Genomic DNA, 23,924 nt, shown 5'->3' on the forward strand with positions numbered 1-23,924 from the left:
CGCGTTATATAGTTGTATAGCACGAGTATAAATTTGTATTTACATTAAATATTATATATTCAAAAATTATATTACAGTATTAAATTACATAAAAGATATATTAAAGGTAATCGGTTATTTCTCTAAACTAAACCTGACACATAAGAGCAATGAGAAAAATCCATCAACGAGAGACTTTCCTAGCAAAAAATTCCTGTTATGTTATTTTATTTTTAAAGTTTTTATATTATTATTACAATATAGCGAAAAGTTTAATTTTGTGAGTAGAAATAAGTTTCATAAAAAGTTTATTAATGATAATATTCAGTAAAATCTTCATTAAGTCCATCCCCACTCGAGATACGACACATGTATCCCTCTATCGCCTCACTTCCTCGATCTTTAATCATCAAAATTTAATAGCATTAATACTCGTGCAAACTTTCAGAAATTTTCGACAAAAAGCTCAGGAGTTAAGCTTCTAACAGGGTGAACAAAATCGTGTCCCCTACACACTAACATACCTAAGTACAGAAAAAACCCTTCAAAGTTTTTTCTATTTCTCGACGTTTAACAGTCTCCTGAGTGTAAAATGTAAAAATTTTAGGTGGGGGTTCATTTTTTGACCGATCGCCATACTTTCCCTTTGTTATATAACAGCCGGGAAATTAAAATTAATAAAATTTATTTCTAAAATTATAATGACTGTTTGTTTCAATATATTTAGAACAAAATATGTACAGTACAGTACAGTATAATAAAAGAAATTTGCGATATTTTTTGCTTAAAATTTATTGACAAAAAAGTTGTATAAGAACATAATGTACGTAACTTAGATTAAAGCAAAATTAGTTTTCAACTGAATATTGTAATTGCCGATAAAAGATCTGTAATATAGAGGTAGAGTTAACTAAACTACACATTTGTAGCAGAACGTATAACATTGCTCCATTCATGCCAGGTCTTCATTCATTAAGGATCGACGAAAATGGAGAAACTGGAATCTACGAATCATCTAATCGTAGCTCGTTGAAGTTTCAATCTTCACACTCGTGAATACACTACTGCATTTCGTTTCGTAAACTGGGAAGGGAAACAAAATAATGTAATTTGTTATATCTTGCATATCTAGTATCAGTAAATCGGGGCCATAGTGTATATTTATAATCACTTAATAAATTAATTTTTATTCAAAACTCACATAAGGCAATATCTTTAAAACGATCCTTAAAAGTATTTAAAATGTATATATAAAGTCTTAATGAGAAATTATTGTGGTACAAAATCTGTAGATACTATTAGTTTTGAACACTAAATGTACAAAATTTAACATAGAGAGTGGTTGTTCATTTTCTCCGATTAACTTGTCCATGAAGTTTTGTTTAATTGGAAAATTAGACCAAAATAGTTGGGGGTAAAATGGGTCACGGGGTAAATGGTTCACGTTACTTTCAAGCTCTTTAGCAAGGAAATTAATTAGTTATACTGATTCAACAGAAACATAATTTCCTGACTGCAGAATTTGAAACCAATGTGAACTATTTTATCCTTTTTCCCATTTTATCCCATAGTATCCTATGCGCAATTTAATAACAATTCAACTGTACCATAAAAATGTGATTTGTTAATTAAAATGAAAAATCATTCCTCTAAAATCAGATATTTCAACAAGATCGATACATTCATTGTTCTTTAAAAATTTGGTTTATTGCATATTAAATAATATTTTACATCGTTGCTTTTATTAAAATACATTTTGGCTGTTTCTATTCATCGAAGTGAATATTCAGTTTATATTTTACGTGAATAAATATTAATACATTAATATTTAGAAAAATAAATTTGGTACCTGTGAAGATATCATAAAACACCGCACAGTTATACTGTATAGTATTCTGTATAGCTATACCTTCAACTATGTTGTTGGCAACCGATTTATTTCAATATAAGTTCTATTGTAAAACAATTAATAGAATGTGGTTTTGCTTCCAGAAATATTATGTAAATTTTTAAGCAAATTATAGATTACCATTATACAATTTCTTTTAAAATTTATTTTGGATATATCAAGTTTTCAAGGGTTATTCAATGTCATATTCAATTTTTATAAAAACACTTGTTATTATAAACCAACTTTGGGGTCATCCGGCTGGCCGCACCAATTCGGTTACCCAGAATTTAATCTGGGAGATCGAAAAACTTCAGGAATATTTTGAGGGATGTCAGGCCCCATCCTTCATCACCCGGTTGCCTAATGGATCTAAAAAAAAGCGGTATTAGGGCCCGGAAGGCGGAAGGCGTAAAATACACGTAGTTTTTTATGTTTATAAAGTGAAAAAGAAACAGAATATCATACTTTCATTTAAATTATCATCAGTATATAATACTTTATTATAATATAGAAAACTGATATAATAGAATAAATCGTCATCGATTTTAAATTCGTAATACTTAATTCTGAATATTTTCTTAAAAGTTTTAAACTAAAAATAAAGTTAAAATACGGCAACATTATAGCCAGGAATTTAATAATCATGATAAATTTTAAGAAGTTTAATACTTATTAATTGGAAAATATTAACTTTTGCAAATACACTTATCATTAGGTTACTAATTAAAAGGATTTACATACTCATCTGTAATCTTGATAAATTATCTAAATAAAGTTTTAATATTGATTATGAGAATTAAGAGAATAATGTTTCTAATTAGATGCTTATCTGAAAATTTAAGTTCAGTGAATGTAATTTATATTTGCTTTTATAAGTTTTCGTTAATGTGTAGTTTTATTACTACTTTACTATCTTCTATAAATTCTATTATTTATTTAAATATTTTATTAATAACTTTATAATAAAAAGGCTTTTTAGTCTCCCACATATACAGTACGACAGTATATTTACAATCCTTTCAATGAAAAATTATCTAAAATAACGCATAATAAAATATAGATGAAGAATATAGAAATCATTTGGAATTTGACAATTTTTTTACACTTCCATCGTGGAAAATATAGTAAATAATAAAGTATGATAAATAAAAAATGCAAAACAATTTTTCATGTTTTTGCAGAGGCGTAGCGTCATAGAAAAAAGTTATCTCTGCAATGGAAGACTGTTTTTCACGGTGATTGGACATTACGAAAAGTGAAGAAATTTAAGTTTCCTCTACGTATTTTTTATTGTGTAAATATCGTCAGCCATTTTAAATTGAAATATGAATCCATGTTTTTTTCTTTGTATGAAATACATAATTTGATCTTCATAAAGCATTTTCTTGTTTTTTTATTAAAGTTGTTAATTATTTTCAAATTAATTTCGATTAGTTTCAAAATTAATTTTGAAACTTTAGTTCGAAATTAGTTCTACACTTATGAATGAAATAAAATTTGTTGTATACTTTTAGTTTATTGTTACCTTCTTTCCCGAAACGTTTTAATTATTGATCATTTTATAAAGATAATTTGAGATAGTAACTATGTGTTCGTCAATGATCTAGATTCTAGATCACGTAGCAATAGTCTCAGGGAAGACAGAAGATATCGAGGTGACGAAGATAAATGTGCGCTCGTGAAAAAATTATAGTGAACTTGTGATGAATGAAAATTATTTAAAATTATTTTAAGTTTAGTCTGGAAAATGTAACTTAGAAAAGTTTGATCAAGTTTAAGAAAAAGTCTTAAACATATATTCTGCAAAGAATATCAAGAAAATTTAAATTTAAAAGGATGAATTCAAAGTTTAAAATGTAAATTAAAATTTTGGAATTTATATCTGGAGATTAATTAATACAAAAGTACGGAAGAAGTATATTTGAGTTTTTTAAACTAATCATATTTATTATTAAATAAAAAGTTGATTGTGTAAAATTTTATGGAAAATCCACAGTTTCAGTATCATTATCAATAAGAAATTGTTTCTTCTCTTAGTTTCAAATCATTGTGAATAATAAATGATTTAATTTTGAAAATTTAACTTTTAAACTAGTTTCTGACAATAATATCGTAGGAAAATTAAAGGACAAGCAAATCGAATCTCTTTATCCATCAACATTCAGCAGTTGGAAATAATTTTATCAAATTGTGAGTTGAGATCATTGATATATAAGTGAAAAGAATTGAAAGTAGTGTTTCTTTTGAAAGAAATTTTATGAACTACAGCGTTTAGAATTGTTAGAAATGGCTGCTTCTTCCAGACCAGAGAAAAACTACTGTTCCAGCACTAAATCTATGACTATGACTAATTTTATAACTTTGAGCACAGGACTAGAATCTAAAACAATTAGAGATTGAAAAATATCTATAAAAGTGATTATAAATATATTTTTTACTGTGTTTGGAAATATGAAAGATAATTCGAAAGATAAATACAATCTAGTGTAGAACGTCTATCTCTTAAATCAAATTAGAAGTGTGGAGAATGTTGAATTCTTTTAACCTAGTATTAAACTCTAAAACTAATATTAAAGTGAATATTTTACTGCTGACAGATTTAGGATCTTGATTAGGATTATCTTAGATCTTGATTGAATTATTCCTTGGCGAATGGTTTTACCAGCAGTTAGGGATGGCTTAGAAATTAAGAGATTGTCAAAATGAAGTAAAAGGTGAAAAATGTGCATTGTTTCAATTAAAAAAACACACAGTATTACACTTTAAAATATATACGTAGAAGAAAACTAAAAACATCTGAGAATAAATGTTGTTGGATCTTTAAGATTATTTGAAAAAAGTTTTGAAAAATAAAACTTTTATTCTGAGAAAATAATTGCACAACAGTTGAATAGAAAATTTTTATTGTTAATCAGAGGCAGTATAATTTTTCTTAACGATTTATTATTATTAATTGTATATCAATAATTATTATTATATGACTTCAGGATAAAGTTTGCGATGAAAAAATTATAACAATGCCAGAATCTTTAGTTTGTAAAAAGTTATATCAAACTAAAAAAAAAAAAAAAAAACTTAAATCATATATGATTGGTAACGTTTCATTTCTAAGTGGTATATTACAAAATTATTGTAAACATTTTACGTCTTTACTACTAATAGTAACTTATTGACCGCATATTAAATGGTTCATGTTTATTCTTTGGAATGCACTGTTGTCATAAAGTCATCAGCAAAGTTTATGGAACAATTCATTACTAATCAAACGAGCATCGGAAAGTTTCGGAACTATGTAGTATACATATATATATATTCAAGTTTTAATTAAGATATTCTATTTATAAGCGAGTTTAAAAATTTCAAATATTTTCATTTAATACATTTTATATTTATGATTAAAAATTAAGCTTTCTAAGTTTAGGAAAAGAATTGAATAATCAAGACTTGATCAGATTCATGAGAGAAAAACAAATGAAAAAGTAAACTTTAAAAAAAGATAAAATTTTATGAATAATTTCGATCCTAATGATTTTATTTTGTGTTTCGTGCTATGCATAAGAGTCACATTAAAAAATTATATAAACAATTAGTAAATTTAAAATTAATTTCCTCTCTCTTAATTTTTAGATAAAGTAAACAAAATTTTAGTAATAAAATCTTACTGTTATAAATTATATTTACTCGTTAATTGAAGAATTAATTACTTAGATTTCCTCATATTTTAAAAATAGTACTCAATAAAGTCATTAAAATCATTGCTTCTTAATGTTACAAGTTTCATAGACACAAAAATGTTAAATAAATTACTGATATACACACTTTCATAGGTCAAATTAATCGTGTTTAATACTTAATTTTGCTAAATCTGCATACAAATTGATAACTTGAAAAACTACAATGATTATTTAGAAAGTAGTTTTGATGTTAGAGAAGGAATAGAAATATATATATATATATATATCAGTGGCGTGCCGTGACATTTGATGACAGGGAAGCTGTGTTTCTGTAAGAAGCCGACTTCCAGGGGCAATCAGTTAATTGCGCGTCAGTGATGGTCTAGGGCAGTGGTTCTTAACCTTTTTATACTCGCGGCCCACCAAATATTTCATAATTTTTTTGTGACCCCCATTTTTTAATAATAATTTATATTTGATAATTTGATAATTTATCTATAATAAATTGATTTTTTTATTATTGCTTTATTTTTTATATAATAAATGTAAATCATAACTTTATTATTTCATTATCTATTTAAATAACATTCAAACTTCACAATTAAACATGAAAACTCATTAATTTTTAACAGAAAATAAAATAAGAAACATGTCGATAAATCGATCCAATGTCGATGCTAAAACTAAACTAAAACTAAAACGCCCACTTGTGGTAAGGATTTTCCATAACTTTTGCAAAAATATTTAATATTGTTACATAACTCTGGATATCTTCTATTTCGAAGTTAAGACAATGACGAAAATATACACATTTTCAAGTCTATGTTTAATCCATTTTCACCAACCACAGAAGTAACAGCTAAAAACACATGAAGAAAAACTTCACGAAAAGACAAATAGCAAGTAGAAAATTCACATGGTTAAAACGATATCAACGTCAGCCTTTCTATGGAGGATCTGACGTTTTTACATTAAAAACAGAAGTATAATCTTCTTACCATACCATCAAGTCCTTAACATATTTATAACTGGTCTGGCCCTCTAGTGGTGGTTCCGAGTATTCCAATTTCATTTACATATTGTTACATAACTCTGGATATCTTCTATATCGGAAAAGGAAAAAATATTTAAATTTTCAAAGCCTACTATTTTTCGTAATTATTTTTAAAATTCCAAGCATTAATAGTTTCTTAAAATTGCTTTGAAATAAAAGAAGTAAATACTGCGGTGTAAGTAGCATATTTACAGTACGTTTATTTCTTCTGTACTAACAAAGTTGTATGTAGGAAGAAATACAAAATAAATAAATAAAAACTAAATAGGAAAACTTTATCTTTCTTATTTCACTTTTCAATACGATATTCGGATTATACATCAATTTTCTTTTTATTATATTCTGAAGGAAATTTTGCATAATTTGGCGGCCCCCGGCAAACTTCTTATGGACCCCCAGGGGCCGCGGCCCCCTGTTAAGAATCACTGGTCTAGGGTCCATTCGTATTCATTTGTTCGATAACCCAGTAAAAACTGTAGACTTCTCTAAATGTATTTTTAATATCACAATTACATTCTGAATCGCATGCTACGATATAAGGACTAAAATTAAAAATAAATTATAAAAACTTACTCGGTGAAATAAAATGTGCGGTGGATATACATACCTGGTACAATGTATTGTTCGATTGTATTAATATACTTTTAAAGAAAATTATAATTAAAATATAGCTTTGTAAAGAAACGTACATAAAAATAACATAAAATATTCTTTACTTTTTAAATCTTAAAACAATCCACTTAGTCAAATATCTTGATACGAGTAGCTAATGGATGGAACTAGTGACGGTCCAGGTAGGTGTGTAGTGAGTGTGTGCGTGCCAAATCCCGAGGGTGCCGATACCGGTCAATGTCAAATGCCTCTTTTGTCGCATCACTAGTATATCTCAAAGGACGCCACAGGGCTGTTGTAAATTTTAAACGTTTCTCACCGTAGCTGTAAAAATCTAACTATGTTAAACTTAACAGTCATTCGTTTTAATACCAGGTGTACATGGAAATCAGTTTCCCACTGTACTGAGCGAGTGATTGGTTCTGTTAAGCTTTTGTTGAAGTAAAATTCTGGCTCTTTCAACAGGGTTTTATTTATGTCCCCATTCCCTAATCTCTTAATTATTTAGTCACTTCTTAAGTAGAAATAAGTCGAAACCAGTTACTTTGTACCTGAATATCTGTAGTCTTGGGAAAACAGTGGAAAGACAAATTTTTATGACAACGGATATATAAATCGTAAATTTAAAGAAAATAAATTCTAGAGCTTTTTTTTGTACCATTGTATGTACTGTACGTCTCATTCATTAAATTTGGTTGTAAATGATGCTGCCAAAGTAACAGTTAATTTTTAACACTGTACTAGAATTGTACACGTTTTTTCTGCATCCTCTTACAGATGGGACATACTAAATCGTAATATCACCGGTTTAACATTGAAATTCGTAAGTAATATAAGGATGATGGGAGAGCGGAATAAACGCAGAATAAATATATCAAATATTTTAATGGAGTTTTTTTAAAACTCCTGTCAACTCTACAGAACTATCATAAAAACGTGCCAGTAAACTCCTATCGGTTGGGTTGTTATAAATCTAGTCTAGGGTGGGCAACTCTTTTTATAACACGGGCCAGAATAAATTTTACGTTTTTTTCCGCGCCGTAGTAGTTAATTGACGCCTTCTTGTGACTCGTAATTTTTTTAGTCTGCAAATATGAAATAAATAAATAAAAAGTTAATTACTACATTTATTTCTCTTATCGTTTTCGAAAATTACAAAGAATTGGAAAAATAACTATTAATTAGTTATTTTTCCAATTTAATAATCTATTAAAGATCTCGCGGGCCGGATAGAAACTTTTCGCCAGCCGTAGCTGGCCCGCGGGTTGCCCGCCGTTGATCTAGTCTGCTCGTGATTCACATAATCGGGCGAGGGTGGCCGAATATCTAGCAGGCGGCTAACAGCCCACAACCGCTCCGGAATATAAAGTCGCGTACTCTTTACGCGTGTGTCGCTTCTACCAGCTAAACCGTGACGTTGGTGCTCTGTAAAGCGCATGTGCTAATGCCTATATAATCTGGCTGATTGGAAGTTGACAGGCAGGTGGCTAACAGCCCACAACCGCTCCGGGATATAAAGCTGTACTCTTTACGAGTGTGTCGCTTCTACCAGCTAAACCGGGTGAGGTTGGTGCACTGTAAACCGCATGTGCTAATACCTATATAATCTGGCTGATTGGAAACTGACCCGGTTTCGACATTCCTTTCGCCACCGAATTATTCGAATATACAATAGCAATCTTATCGTTTTTTTTTTCACATGTAGTATAGAAATTTGTAAAAGATACATAATGCAGTTATAATAAAATATTAATTTTAATTAATTCAAAGTACGTTAAAATATGAAAATTTATATTTTATAAAATTCAAGGGAAGGTCATTGAAAGGTGGAATCGGCGCTTCCATCGCTTCCAATGACGGCACGCCACTGATATATATAATCATCGGGGTAGTTTTTTAAAAGCAAATTTAATTATAATGAATTATAGAATTCACTTGTTTTTATAATGATTTTATTTTGTTTTCCTGGGAACGGTTTTTACGCAAGATCTAGCTTAAGTAAGTCTCATGTTATATAATTCAAGGAACTTCTGTACTGTATAATTGAACATTTTATTAAAGTCCTACAATTAAACAAAGCCAATAATTACAGTAATTCAAAATAAAATATATCAGAATATTTATTTAATGCTGATATAATAAGTATATAATCTCTTTATAATAAACAAAAATACATTTACATCAATACTCATATCATGTTCATTATATTAGTTAAATATCAATGATTCATTATTCAGGCGTAGGAGTGCTATTTCCCCTTTGAAAAAGTGAGAAAAGTGAGTTGAAATACAGAAAAAGTGAATAAAAAGTGAGTGCAATAGTGACAAAACAAAGTGAAAACACAGAAGGAAAACTCAGCAAAACAGCAGTAAAAATTGTTATTTCTTTTTATTCTGTTATGGTTAAACACATTTTAAAAATTTCTGTATATACTGTAATATAGTAGCCACTCGTTATATCGCGTTTTTTTGGTCCCCTAAATTTTAAAAGCATTTGAGTCAATTAATTTTAAATTACCAATTACCACTGAATTTCTATTTGCAACGAAATACGAGAAAGAGCTAAATATGCAGAACAGGTGGATAGATCGATTGTCATTTGTTTCCTTTTGATATAAAAGTTGTTTATTTATTAGTTTTAAGTACAGTCTCCTCATTTACAAGTTTCTGTGAATTCGAAATTTCATACATTTATGTGAATTAACGGTATTGCGTCAATTCACATAAAGGTGTGAAATTTCGAATTCACCGCATAACGTGTAAGGAAAAGATCTCTCTAATTCTGAACGAAAACTTCTAAAATTTTTATACAGTAGTAACTTCATTTTGCTTTTTAGAGAATTTTTACTCTGTAATTTTATAAGTTTTGATGTTCTATTATATATTCAATATTCATTTTTTTTAAATTTTCAATTACAGCATTTATAATTTTTATTGAAAAATATAAACTACACGAATTTCTAATAAGCGATTTATATAGTACTGTATAATAAAATCGCAATTGATGTTTTTATATCGACAGTATTTGTCTTTCAATGTCATTGTTAAAGAAACAATGCTAAATGGGCGTTCATGGTTTCGATGTTTACGTAAACGTCAATTAATTCGATATAACCTACGAATAAAATTCAGGATTGAAAAACTAAGCTTATTTTATATCAGAAACACTTGCTGATGAAAGAACAGAGATTCCATAGCATGTATAATCTGTTTAGTAAAAGCCCAGAATTTTTATTACTCGGTTATATCGCGTTTTTTTTTCTGTTTCCCGATAACCAGTGGCTTCTGTATTTCCAGTAAACCATGAATACTTGAAAAGTCTTTGGCTTCTGTAAATAATCAGTCATGAAAGATGATGTTCTTTTATTAAGATTATTCTGCATGTTATCAACTTCCTTCTATTTCGCTTCCTCTTGCTTTTGAACACTTAACACTAATAAGCATCACACGTGCTGCTTGTACTTCATTCATGTTCTTGCTGTTAATAGCCTTCTCCAGTTTTTTTGTTTGCTGCTTCTAACAAAACTTAGACTGTCGCATGTATTTCATTTTCTTCTACATTTTTCTGGTTTAAACTCAGTTGCCGTTCCATAATCTTCATGTTACGAACAGCTTTCTTTTGTTGTTCTTCAAAACATTTCTGTGCTCTTTTTTCCGTTTCTCTTATTCTTTTAACTTCTTTTCATTTTCCAATCGTTCTTGATAATTTCTATGCACCGAGGAAGCTAATTTCAGTCGTCCTTTGCAATAGGTACAAGGTGTGGGCTTTGGTCATACATGTTTAGTCCCTCCTTAACAATCAAAAGTGAATTAAGCATTCTTTCCAACACTGATGCTCTATCAGGAGAAAGTGCCCGGCATAAAATTGATCCTCTCATTCATGGGAACGGGATTTTCGATGCTGATTTCACTAATTTGGCTATTCTCGGATATTTATCATTATCAGAAACTGTTTATTTTTTAATGCTTCGAGATGTGTAAATATTGATTTCCAAATAAAATAATAAATCTGAAATAAATATACTCCAAATAATATAAGTAAAATAATATTTTATTAATGATTTCATAAATAACAAAAAACTTTTTCCTGCAGATGAATAAAAACCAACATCGTTGCAAAGTTGTTAACCTTTGGGAAGCGTGTGAAAATCTTTCTCACAAGCAATTACGTGTTGTACTTTTTACAACACTTCGAATATTTTAATTTATTTGGTAAATTTTATATGTAAATATGAATTTACATTTTCGTTTACTTTTTTAGTCTCTCAATTAATGCACAATTATAATCGGCATAAGAGAAGATTAAAAAATGGATATTTCACAAGCAAAGTAATCACACATTTTATGAAAATAACACTTACTATATGGAATAATTATACTTGTAGTCAATTTAAACATACATTTATGGGAAGATGTAGATGTGATTTAACGTTAACAATATGCTATGAAATCATTAAAGTAATTTTATTAAACTCAAGTTTATGAAATTATTTAAAGATAAATCAAGTAAAAAAATATTTCTGTAAACGACAACTCCATAACCTGATTGTTAATTAAAACCAAATAATTTGCCAAATTATTGGGCTATAACCAGGATAACTAAATGGTCAGAAACGAAATCTTTTTTAGTGGTAGGAGGTTACGCTACTATCTCGTGTTAATTTTAATAATTATATATTTTGAATTTAAAAGCGGCAGCAGTGTTGTCAGCTTGAGAGATTAATCCCTCTGCGTAATGTGCTTTCCCCTGCAAAAGGACTTTAGTGATTTTCTTAGAAAACAGCCAAAACTGCAGGGATGCTTAGAATACTTATTTTTAATCTCTGTAGAAGGAAATGCAATTCGGAGAAGGTAGATTTTGGCGAATAATGAAAATATGGCATGAGTACATAACTTTACTCAACACTGGCTTCTGAATTTGTAATGAGAGGGATTTTTTAAGTGCATAAAAGATTTTTTTAAATACGTTAAATAAATTTTGTTTTCTATAACCTAACGACACTGTGCGGGCAGTTGCAATTTTGAGTCTGCTCAGGGCCGCGTATTTTCTTCTAAAAAATTCTATTCTGATAGTCCGATAATTCGGCAATTCGTTTGGCTTTAAAATTATTTTTGGTTTGCCCCACATCTTAATTAAGCACGTGAAAATGACCAAAAAAGTGAGAAAAGTGAGAAAATGACCTGAAAAGTGAGAAAAGTGAGGATACTTCAGAAAAGTGAGTACAAGTGAGAAAAGTGAGCGACTCCGAGGCCTGATTATTGAAAAAAATAATTAGGCTGCTATAAACTTTTACTTCATTCGCCTTACTGTTTGTACTGTACATCTTTTAAAAAATTTTAAATCAATAAGTCTTAACAAATATCGAATAAACTAAATTGAATTTTATATGAATAGTGAATAAGCACTTTTAATATTAAAGTCATAAAGTATTCCATTAATTTTCTTATTAATCTGCAAACAAAACTTTAAATTTCTCCCGTTTTTATTTGTGTTATTTTTTATTTAAGTAAAAAATTTTAAATAATAAATCTCATTTTATATTTTAAATTTAAAAAATGTAAAAAATAGAACTAAATAAAAAGTGCATATAAAATTATTTATTAATTACTTATTTGAAATAATAACATTATTCTTAATTAGAAGTAATTAACTGAAGTTGACTACTTATATACTCTTCTTTTAAATTCTTTTCTAAAAAGTAAAATGATGATAATTAAATTTTCTGATAATATAATATAATAACATCAATAATATATATTAAAACGGCAAAACTGTATGCTAATTTAACAATTTTTGAACATTTAAATAATTTTCTAAAAAAATTGATGGCTATTATGTGATTCGATGAGGCTTTGAAATTCAGTTTAATGAGCGTAGTAAGTCGATATTTTTAGTAATTTGCAATTTCTGAAACTGCTCTTATTAAAATCTTAATCATCTCATCTTGAATTACATCAAATTACTCTGTATTGTGTCTCCTTACTGAAGTTAAAAGATTTTTCTAGTGAAGCAATTACATTTTCTATAATAATTGTTTCTTCATATTCTACTGAAGTATTCTATCACTGGAAAGATTATATTTCGAACTCTACCAATCTAGAAGAATTATTTCAATGGCTTCTATTCACTTGCTAGTATTAAACAAAAACATCAGTTAAAATGGATCGGTGATCCGTTTTAATTTCACCTGTCATCTATTATTTTCCAATGGCTTATATCTCGTCAACGTATCTACTTGATAATATCAATAGGCACTAATCCAGAGCAATTTTGAAAATTTATCAAAAAGCACCTCAGCTAACACCGATATCAACCCTTTGGACATAAAGGCTTTACAGCATACCAAATGTCTAGAAAATTTTTTATAGTTTATTCTATTTTCTTTATCATTAAACGTAAGCTCCAGAAAATGAATCCAATGAAACTAAAGTCGTCAGTTATCAGAATATGATCGATGAAAAAATATTATGCTATACTGTATTGTTTTTATATGTCATCAAAAATTTTTGTATGAAGAAATATTTCGCTATGATATTGACATAATAATTTATCTTTTATTAACCTATCAAATGTCTCATCTGATATAAGAGGTCAACATAGAGTAAAAATAGCATCAAGAACTACAAATCATTATGAAAGAGCCACGGCTTGACGACCCTCATCTTAGGATGAGAATATATCGGTGATTATATTGTAATTATGCAATTTATGAAAGATGTGCAAACTTTTTATTCCTTATCAATTTTCTGTTTATTCGAATTTTTATTTTAATTACTATGGTCAACATATTGTACTGTAATAATTTAATAAAATCATTAACATTGATGTCAGTGCCATTTTCAGAACAGTTATAAGAACAAAAAGTAACTATCAAGTTATGTTCTTAAAATATCTTGTTTCTACACTCCGTGGCTAAGTTTAACGTAAAGATTTCACTAAAGATCATATGCGTATCACGAATAGACAAACAATTTACAACTTTTCGAGGATTAATTTCACATAAGTGTTCACGTAGAAAAAAGCAAAGGGACAAATCGCACGAATGGAAAGACTCGTCGCAAAACGATCGAACAGATTGTATGAATAGGATCGAACAGATTGTATGAATATGGAAGGATTTCACCTTGAACGTTTGACGTGGCAGGAAATACGACTCATTATAAGGAATAGAGAGGACAAATTCCACAATTTAAGAGAATGATTTCGCCTAATTACAGACAGATTGAAATGTTACGCTCCTTGGCAGAGTTTATCCCGTAATTTCGGGATAAACTCTGCCAAGAAGCGTAATAAACCTTGGTATGATATTACGAACAGTTTATATTAATCATAATTTATTATATAACTTTAAACTTAAAAATTGTTGAGAACTTTATGAATAAATAATTAATAGCGGAAAATAAAGATATTTTATATGATTTTTCATTTTTTATTTATACTCAAACTACAGATTATGTTATCAATAAATTTGATAAAAAGTTTAAAATATTGAGTTACTAAATAGAATTTTTTCTACTTTCATTTTTGTATTTTTTTTTTTTTTTCCAGAAAGAAATTTTAATTTTATGATAGTAGATATAAAAATCTGTAATAATCTACATTTCTAAGGACCACGTTTACCGTCCATGAAGAACGGGTGAAAATTTAAATAAATAACGAATTGAACATAATATTTACATCAAACTGATTATAAAAATAAATTATAAATATTAATATATCATACTTTTTAAGCTAAAGAACTTTCTGGTTACTTTATTCTTTAATAACATTTCTTATTAATATTCTAAAAACTAATTAAATTTTTCTAAATAAAAGATATTGTTTGCTTATCTAAAATATAAGTTTGTAAATATATTTGTTACTTTCAATCAATATTATAAGTTAAATTAAATAAAACACAATAAGAGTTATTTATTTATACCGAATTTTTTAATTTAATATTTAAATATTTTCTTCTCATGTATAATAAATTATTGATTTTATTAAATAAATATATACACTAAATCCGGCGTACAATAGTAATCAAATTCGGCACGTGGAATGGTAGTGAAAAATGAAAAACTTCATTATAACATTACATCTCAAGGATATATCATTGAAAACAGTTTTATTACAAATATTGCATATTATTAAATGTAAAGCCGTATTAATACATTTGTGGTGAAATTGTTTTTTAATGATGCATCCTTGTGCTATGATATAGTGATAAACTTATTTTTTTTCACTACCATTTCACGTTCCGAATTTGTTTACTGTTACATGCCAGCTTTAAAAGTGTAATGTTTTTGAAGCAGAGTATAGGTTATATATTACAGTATTTTTATAGCTCTGAAGGAGGTGTAGAATAAATGCTTATCTAAAATATATTATAAAAAGTGAATAAAAATATTCAATTTATCAAAGATTTTATTGCTTATACAAGGTGTAAAATAAAAGAATATTGAGAGAGAAATTAGTTATTATTATTACTTTTTTATGATTAACAATTTTAACTTCACAAATTGTATAATTAATGCAGATTTTTTATAATTATTATAAAAACACAAACAAATTATTTAAAGTATATATTTACAATATAATAATAACTTTAATAACTATAATTCAAAAGTTTTGTCTTTTGAATTATATACTTTCAAAAGTTATTATTAAAAGTATTAAATAATATTTTTATTAAAAATTTTTTAAACTTTGATTAAATAATAAAAATTTTTAATAAAAAACTTTTATTATTTAATCAAAGTTTAAAAAATTTTTAAAAGTTTAAAAGTTAAAAAAATAAAAGTTTTTTATTAAAAACTTTTATTTTTTTAATGAAAGTTTTATTAAAAAAATTACAAAATAGAACTTTTTAAAATATAATATTAGAAGTATTTTATAAGACTATTCATTTTGCTATTTGTTTACATCACTTTAATTGTTAAAGTTTAATCTCACAATACATGGTATATTGTACACAAACATTTATTTATTTACCTTATTTACAGTAGGAAATGTCTATGACAATGGATTCCCCCCACATTAAAAATAAAACAATAAAATCCATAAACAAATATTAAAATACAAAAAAAAATACGGCAAAATAATTAAAACTTTAGAAAAAAGCAAAAAGTATTGTATAATAAATAAAACATTAGAAAATGGCAAGACTTAAGAATTATGTAATAATCTTTAACAAGCGTTTATAAAACGATAAAAATAAATGTGGAGAAATACTCAAAATCATCAATATTTTGGGGAATGTGGTTGAAATAAGATTTTTGCTATATTAATAATGTAAAAAAAAGTATATAGGTTGAAGTTAAGTTTCGAGTGTAATATTTATATATAACTTTTCTGATATCAAATTGCTAAGTTATAACTTTAAAATTTGACTGATGTTTTAAGATACTTATACTTGTAAAGTTTCTTATTTTTAAATATTTACAAACATTTTCTTAATTATAAGATTTAAAATAATTTTAAACTTCTTAACCCGAACTTATTAAAATCGTATTGTAATAAAATGTAATACCAATATATCAATGGAATTTAACATCCTCTGTCAAATATAGGATTATTATTCATCCTTCTCCAAAGTGAACACAGGCAAGTGAGAAATGAAAAAGTTTCTTTGACGCATAAAAAAGAAATAATGTGTATTCAGTTGTGATGTTGCTTTATTATCTATAAAATCTCTAGCATGCGAATTTCGTATGAGCTCTGGAAACTCTATCAATATTGAAATATAAACATAATTCTATAAAGTTTGAAAACTCGTTAATTAGGATAATTCTTGATTACAAATATTGAAATTGCGGTGTGTCATAGCTTTAATATAAAATTACTACAGAAATATAAAATTAACAGACCGTGTCATCAATTTAATTCTAAACTTAATTAATCGCCATTCGATGAAATTCATCAAATTAATTGAAATTATTCTGCAAATATTAGTCATCGCAGGATAGCTGAAAATCTACATTTACTAGAGCTTGCTTCAAGTAGATTAAAAGTTCTACCGTCTCCAAGTGGTAAGGATGGAAGGAAAGTAAATTTCTAAACGCATGGGCATTAAAAGTTTATAAGCAGTGGAAATTGGAAATACATAATCCCACCTTCTGTTTGCTGGGGTTTGTTTTTTCACAAAGTCCTTTTTGCAGTTACTCTGTCCTACCTTGAGAATTCCTTCTTCCACCGTCTAACCTAAAAGGCAGGGTCAGTCATATTTAAGCTTTTAGCATTCGGCACTATTTCCGAAAAGGTCAGGTCTACGTATTTCCATCTTTTGGCAGAATACTTTATCAAAGAAGAGAAAGCAAAAAAGTCGAGTCAAGAGTATACTGTATTTTTAATATACATTTATTTATAGGGGAAAATATTACATGGTACGTAAAATATTTAACGGATTCTTTACATACAACTAATTACTTGGAAAAGCTCCTAGCCTACTCGTCCGTTCCATCTTGCCAGATAATCTTGCCAACGAGCAGAGATAATAAAATCTCTGCTCGTTCTTTAAGTAGCGTGCCCTGATCTTACTTTGGCTAGGATGTCCTACTTAAATAAGAGCCCCAATCGTTTCACACATATTGCAAGATGTGTTGCAATGGCTTCACAGTTTGACTTGAGTATGTGATCTAACCTTCAAACAGGTAAGTTACTTGATCTTATGTACATAAGTAGTATGTGGTCGGGACTACATGAGAATCCATTCCATAGACATGTGTCTGTGGAATAGACTCCTAAATTTAGCTTGAGATAAAAAGAAAGTCCCTTGATCTTTCCTTTCATGTTTTTTCTCATCCATAAGTCTGTGAAATTTGGCCAGAAACGTTTCTTAAAAACTGAATATAGGCCTAAATGGGTTATAGACTTAGCCCTTTAGAGGGTTAACACTATAACCCTGTAAGGGCTAATACTTTTATTTTAACACTGTTCCTTATTTTTAAGTAAAGTCTAGAAATAGCAGGAGTGTTGCCACTAGTACAGTGACTTTTATTAGTAAATTTTATAAGATAAAAAAATCACACTTATCAAAATAATCAAATTATTAGCAGTGTTTAGACGCTTGACTTCTGACAGGTTATTCTTTGCAACAGGTTTTTAAGCAGCCATTATCGCACAAACTATATGACCTTTCTTAGACGATAGATTTTGACGACAATTAACAACATGGCTACCATTACATACTCAATGTATTCAGAGGACAAACCGCATAAACGGAAAATGAACCAAAAATAAAAAAAAAAAAAAAAAAAAAAAAAAAAAAAAAAAAATGGAAAAAACAAAACGAACGAAAAACGACCTTGATTTATTTAATGTAATGGATTCTGCAGTTAATTTTTCAATTATTAAATATTTAAATTTTAATTCTCTTTTTTCCAATATTGATATTAAGCGTACTCGACGTAAGGACATTAGTAGTAAATAAATTGATTAATCGAATTTGTATTTGCCCGAATCTAAACATCCAGTTTTAAAATAATTTTCATTCATTGCAGATATACTTGTCATCAGACGCGCCTCGATGTCAGTAATATTTCGAAAATTATTTTCGAATTAAATTAAATTATGTTTGAATTAATTAGACATAATTAACTCATTTCATTTATCTTTTCAACGATAATCGATAACGTTTTATTACTTTTTATTACAAAATTAACACTTTATGTTTATTCTCGTGTTGTATTTTTAACGTTTTCTATCCTCCAACCTGCATTTGATTATTATTATGACACACATTAACATTCTTGTTCGAAAATCAATATACTATCAATACTACAAATACGTTATATAACGTTATATGTAACGTATTATATAACGTTAAAAGTCTGAGGATGGCAAGCAACAACGGTAATCTTTCGGTCAGATGGGCGTAGCAGATAAGGTGGCAGCCTACCGCTGTGGGGGACCCGGAATCGTGTCCTACTTCCTGTCTCTCTCGTATCGCGGATGATGGCATTCGTCTATTTTGATTAGATTCCCCTCCTCGCGCACTAGTTGTTTGCGCTGTCGAGGACCGATTGTCTAATCTCTTCCTTAACGTTTCTATCTGTTTAGCGATTTGACTTATTTTCGCTTCTAATGCATCTTCCTTATGGGGTTTTGTCTTGTCGGCTTTCGTTGGGGAATTCTCTGCCGACTCCTCTACGTTTCCTATATAATTTCGCTGTTTATTAGTCAATTGCTCAATTGTTTCCTCTCTTATCGCTATTTTTAAAGCTTCCGAAAATGTAGATGGGACATGGGTCATTACGTTACGTTTCATTTTTTCATTTAAGCCGTGCAAGAATTGAATACGGAGCTTCTCGTCCAATTTTTATTGCTGACACCGTTTGATAATGGCATTCACTTGCTCGATTGTCCCGGTTCGATCTACAATTATCGCGCTAACTAACGTTTGTAACCTAATGCCGAATTCTTGAACTCTTTCATCTTTGCGTTGCGTACACTCGTGGAATTTCTGTACCCTAATAGAATATGGTTCTCGGTCAAATCTACTTGTCATTAAGCGTTTAAAGCTTGCGTACTCCGTTATTTCCTTCATTTGGAGGTTGCGCCACGCAAAATCTCTCGCTATCCCTGTCAGTTTACACTTAGCAATGTTTAAACATTGTCTAGGGGTTCAACCTGATAATCCTGCGACTTCTCCTAACGTATCAAAAAAATCTGTTACGCGCCCCGCGTCTCCCGAGTACGTAGGTATCACCCCAATAAAGGCTGAAAGGGCTCTAAGCGAGCCGCTTCCTACGTCGCGAGTTGGCGCTGGAGAGCCTGTCTCTGTTTCCATAATTCTTTCTCCCTTTTCTCTCGGCTGCCTCAACAATTATTGTGGGACTGAAATTGTTTGCACTTGTTGCAAAAACAATCAGAAGAATCCCGCTTGCTGACACCAGTGTGACGTTTGCCGACCGACTGCGTTAGCCAGGATAGTCGCGTGGTCACGGCCAACGTGTGGGAGAAAATAAAAAACCCTCAGAGACAGACTTTCATTCTTAACTCGTTTATATAACAAAAGGTGCTTACAACTACGATACACTTTTATCAGCGACGGTGTTCGAGTCTTCTGGGCCCCTTTTCGAATGCGAAGGTCCACAAGAAAAGTTCTCCGATGTTTTCGCAGTAGTTTGATGGCCCCTGGGCGCACGGTTCAGTTCTATAGGGAAAGTTTCGGAAGCATGGACGATTCAGGTAACAGGAGACAACTCCCGGTGTAGGTATGGAATCGCCCAGGCGAGCGATTCCCGCCCTGTTTGTAAGATAACGAACTTTCATGACGGAAGGACCGTTAGAAAGATTCGTTGGAAAAACCGTTGTGGTTTGAATCGACGATCGACAGACGATTGGCTGTCGTAGAATGGCCGTTGGCCGGACGTTGCGGGAACATCGGAGTTGATTGGCGGAGAATTCGAACGCCGGCTGCTATATAAGAAGTAGTTTTCGACGGAAACAGAGGATCGGTTCTATCGAAGTTCTAACTATCTCTCTCTTTGGACGTTACGGAAACCTGGTAAAAAAGAACTCCAGTGGGACTATTACGAACTCTTCCTGACTCAGAGGTGTTGCGAATACTAAGTCTGTGAGCGGAGGTCGTAAGGTGTTTTTCTGACGAACTTGTACGGGATATAGTCGGTTGTCACTCGGATTAGTGTTTTGTGCATAACTAGTTGTAACGTTATTTTGTATTTATTTTGTATGTTTGTCTCGTAAATATAAACGTTGTGTTTTGTCAAACCGACTGAGGTGTTATTTTGAACATTATTCCCGGGGAGCGAGTAACATCCCAAAAGAGATGTAATCCAACTGCCGAAGATCACGGAAACACACAGTCGTAAGATCGCGAGACAAAGATCCAAGAACAAAGAACCGAGAGCGTCACATCCTCTCTTTTACGGTTTTTATAAGTTTTTCTTGAGTCCCAGATCGAACATTCCGATAGGTCGATGCCGAGGGACTCCCGCCCTCCAATTGGTCCCCTTTTCGTTACGAATTGTAACGAGATCGGAACCCAGATCCAGGGTTCCTAAGCACCTGGAAAGTCAGGGATTTTCATTAGTTTCGGAAAAAGTCATGGAAAGTCAGGGAATTTGTCGAAAATTGTCAAAAAGTCAGGGAATTTGTCGAAAACTGTCAAAAAGTCAGGGAATTTGTCTCCTTAACTGCCTTGTTGATTTCGTTTGCTGAAAATGGCTGACCAAGCGTAGTCATCTGCAGGCGGCAAGAAGTAATGCTGCAATCTTTAATAAGAAAATAGACCAGAATCCGTTTTGAATCCGAAATGACTCTTTTCACTGTTCTGAAGCCATATAATTTTACAGTTGTGGATTAATAACAGGATAAACTACTATTATGTAATAGTGTTTAATTTATAATTTTAATAATTCAGCAATTATAAAAAGATGAATTTGTTAATTAGATTAAAAAATAACTAATTAAAAATTAGTTTACAAACTTTTAAAACTTGAAATCGTAATTTATTAGATTGTTCACTTCAAAATAGCTAAATAGATCAGTAAAAATCCGTAATTTAATTGTTTTTTACGTTTAAAACATTACTATACAACATAAAAAATTATAAATAGCTACCCGACATTTACAGTAAAATGCTGGCGCCGACTAGTAGTTTTTTACATTTGTTGTTACGATTTTCCTTGAAAGAATTGTACTGCAAGCGTATTTCCCCCCCCCTCTCCCGTTAATTTCCGCAACTTCGATACATAGTTTAATAATTAGTTTAACAGAAATGATGTTGAGTAACAAATATCCACTGATTTTGGCAAATTTAGGCATCATACTTGTAATAGTTATACTGTAGTTATCGTTTTGAAAATCAACTAGGTAATCCGATAGTTTAACCAATGTTAACTTGCTTATAATTAATTATAAATTTAAAAAGCTAGTAAATTTAAAAAAATTAATTAAATTAATAAAAAATTAAAATAAATTTGATTATCTTTTGTGGGAAACAATAACAAAACAATTTTTATAGTTATGTTGCAAAAGAAAGAAATTTGTAGTTACAATTCTATGCGCTGAACTTCTATATTTTATTAACATGTAATTTCGTTTGATGTTTATTTCTATACACTCAAACCTGTTTTTGTGCGGTATATGAAAATTTCAATCAAATTAGAACATAACTGACTTCTGTAAAATTTTTTAAAACTCTATTAGATGTTTTCTATGACATCAGCAAGTTTTTTTTCATTTTTTATTCAGTAAAATTTTTTTCTCTTACCTTTTTTTCGGTCCCCTCGTATTTTAATAGCATAAAAATCAGAAATATTGTGTTAAATGTAGACTGCAGGTGTGAAATTTCATGTCTTGTTAAATGAAAGAATAACACTTCCTGCAGCTATATTTATCAAATAAAATCCTTTTTTAACGATTACTTTTAACTTTTTATATAGTTTTTCTGTAAAACCACTTTTTGGGAGGGTGTTTGTTTCGCGGGAATTATTTCCCGGCAAACTTTTTAAATGTTAGATTCGTATTTAAGTGGAAATAATTAATATAAAAAATAAAATTCTTAGAGGATTTTTTCCCCATTAGGGATTGCAGAAAAAGGCCTAAGGAGTTAAAAAAGCAATTCCTAGTTATTTGGTACGGTTTTGAGTTATTTTCTACGTGAGACTTTTTTTATGCGGTCCCTATCCACCGCACAAAAACAGGTTTGAGTGTATTTATTTTATTTTATTTAAATTCTATACATTTTAAGAATCCTAATTTTCGTAATACTATGACGTCATAGGAATACAGGTCTCACTAAAATAGAAAAACAATTAAATTATTAGATGAAAAAAAGGAATGAATAAAAATTTTTTTATAGAAACTTGAGAAATAGTCAAGACAGTGCAGCTTTCAAGATCGATCATTTGGATTGGAGTTGGATTTTCCATTGTTTGAAAAGACAATGAATACTTCTGTGACTCCGATTCTTCGATTGACATAAGTAAATCAGAGAATCCATTAGATCCCCATCATAAAGCATGCGTGACGGTCCGAAACCAATCCAGGGAACGATCAAGGGACAGGAAGGTGATAAAAGCTGGTGTCTCAAAGACACGAGGCTGTCGAGAGTCATCTCTTCCACAGCCATCGTCACCAATCACCTCCAGTCATTTCCCTTTTCCCCCACTTTATCTCCACTATTTCGCTGCTGCTGCTACCTTTTCCTTCCACAAATTAACAGTTGCCTTTCAAAAGGAGGACTTTTCTAACTCAGGAAAAACACGAGTGATTTACGTTAGTGCTAGACATCAAACAGAAATCAAATAAACTTTCCTTTCCGGATTGTTCACTGAACATTGCTCCAGATTCCACTACCGCCACTATGAACTTAAGATGAGAAACAAAGACAACTTTAGCTATATTGTAAGCATATTTTTATAATAAACGGGTTAAATGGTAAAGAGGTGTCTTCATTCGTCTGTACCATGTTTCCCACAACTTATTAGTCCCTCGACTTTCCTGTCGTTGGGAGAATTAACTTTATCCCCTTTATTTTCCCAAAGGGAAAGAGTCATCATATCTCACAAGTGAAACGCGAAGTTTCAAATCTTATGTTCTAATTGACGTTTGAAATTATATGTTAAACCTGAGGAAGGCTATTTAAGATTGCTGAAAACATTAGTTCATTTATTAAAATTTGCTATAAAAGTGAGAAAGATGGCTTGTGATATGATTTGCAATAATTATAAGATTTGTAATTAAGGGTTAAAATAGACAAATTTTG

At 29.8% G+C, this 23,924-nt stretch overlaps 1 protein-coding gene across 1 annotated transcript in view; it reads left to right on the forward strand.

Moving 5' to 3' along the window:
- Nucleotides 1-20,355, forward strand: part of LOC136972676 (mitogen-activated protein kinase kinase kinase 7-like) — a 426,088-nt gene extending 405,733 nt beyond the window's left edge. The window contains exon 15 of the mRNA XM_067267281.1: nt 20,344-20,355. The gene's annotated coding sequence lies outside the window, so the exon portion shown is untranslated. The remainder of the gene's footprint in view (nt 1-20,343) is intronic.
- Nucleotides 20,356-23,924: the final 3,569 nt, after the last annotated feature.

This window comes from Centruroides vittatus, unplaced genomic scaffold (genome assembly GCF_030686945.1).
Source record: "Centruroides vittatus isolate TY-2023 unplaced genomic scaffold, ASM3068694v2 contig_300, whole genome shotgun sequence".
NCBI lineage: Eukaryota > Metazoa > Arthropoda > Arachnida > Scorpiones > Buthidae > Centruroides > Centruroides vittatus.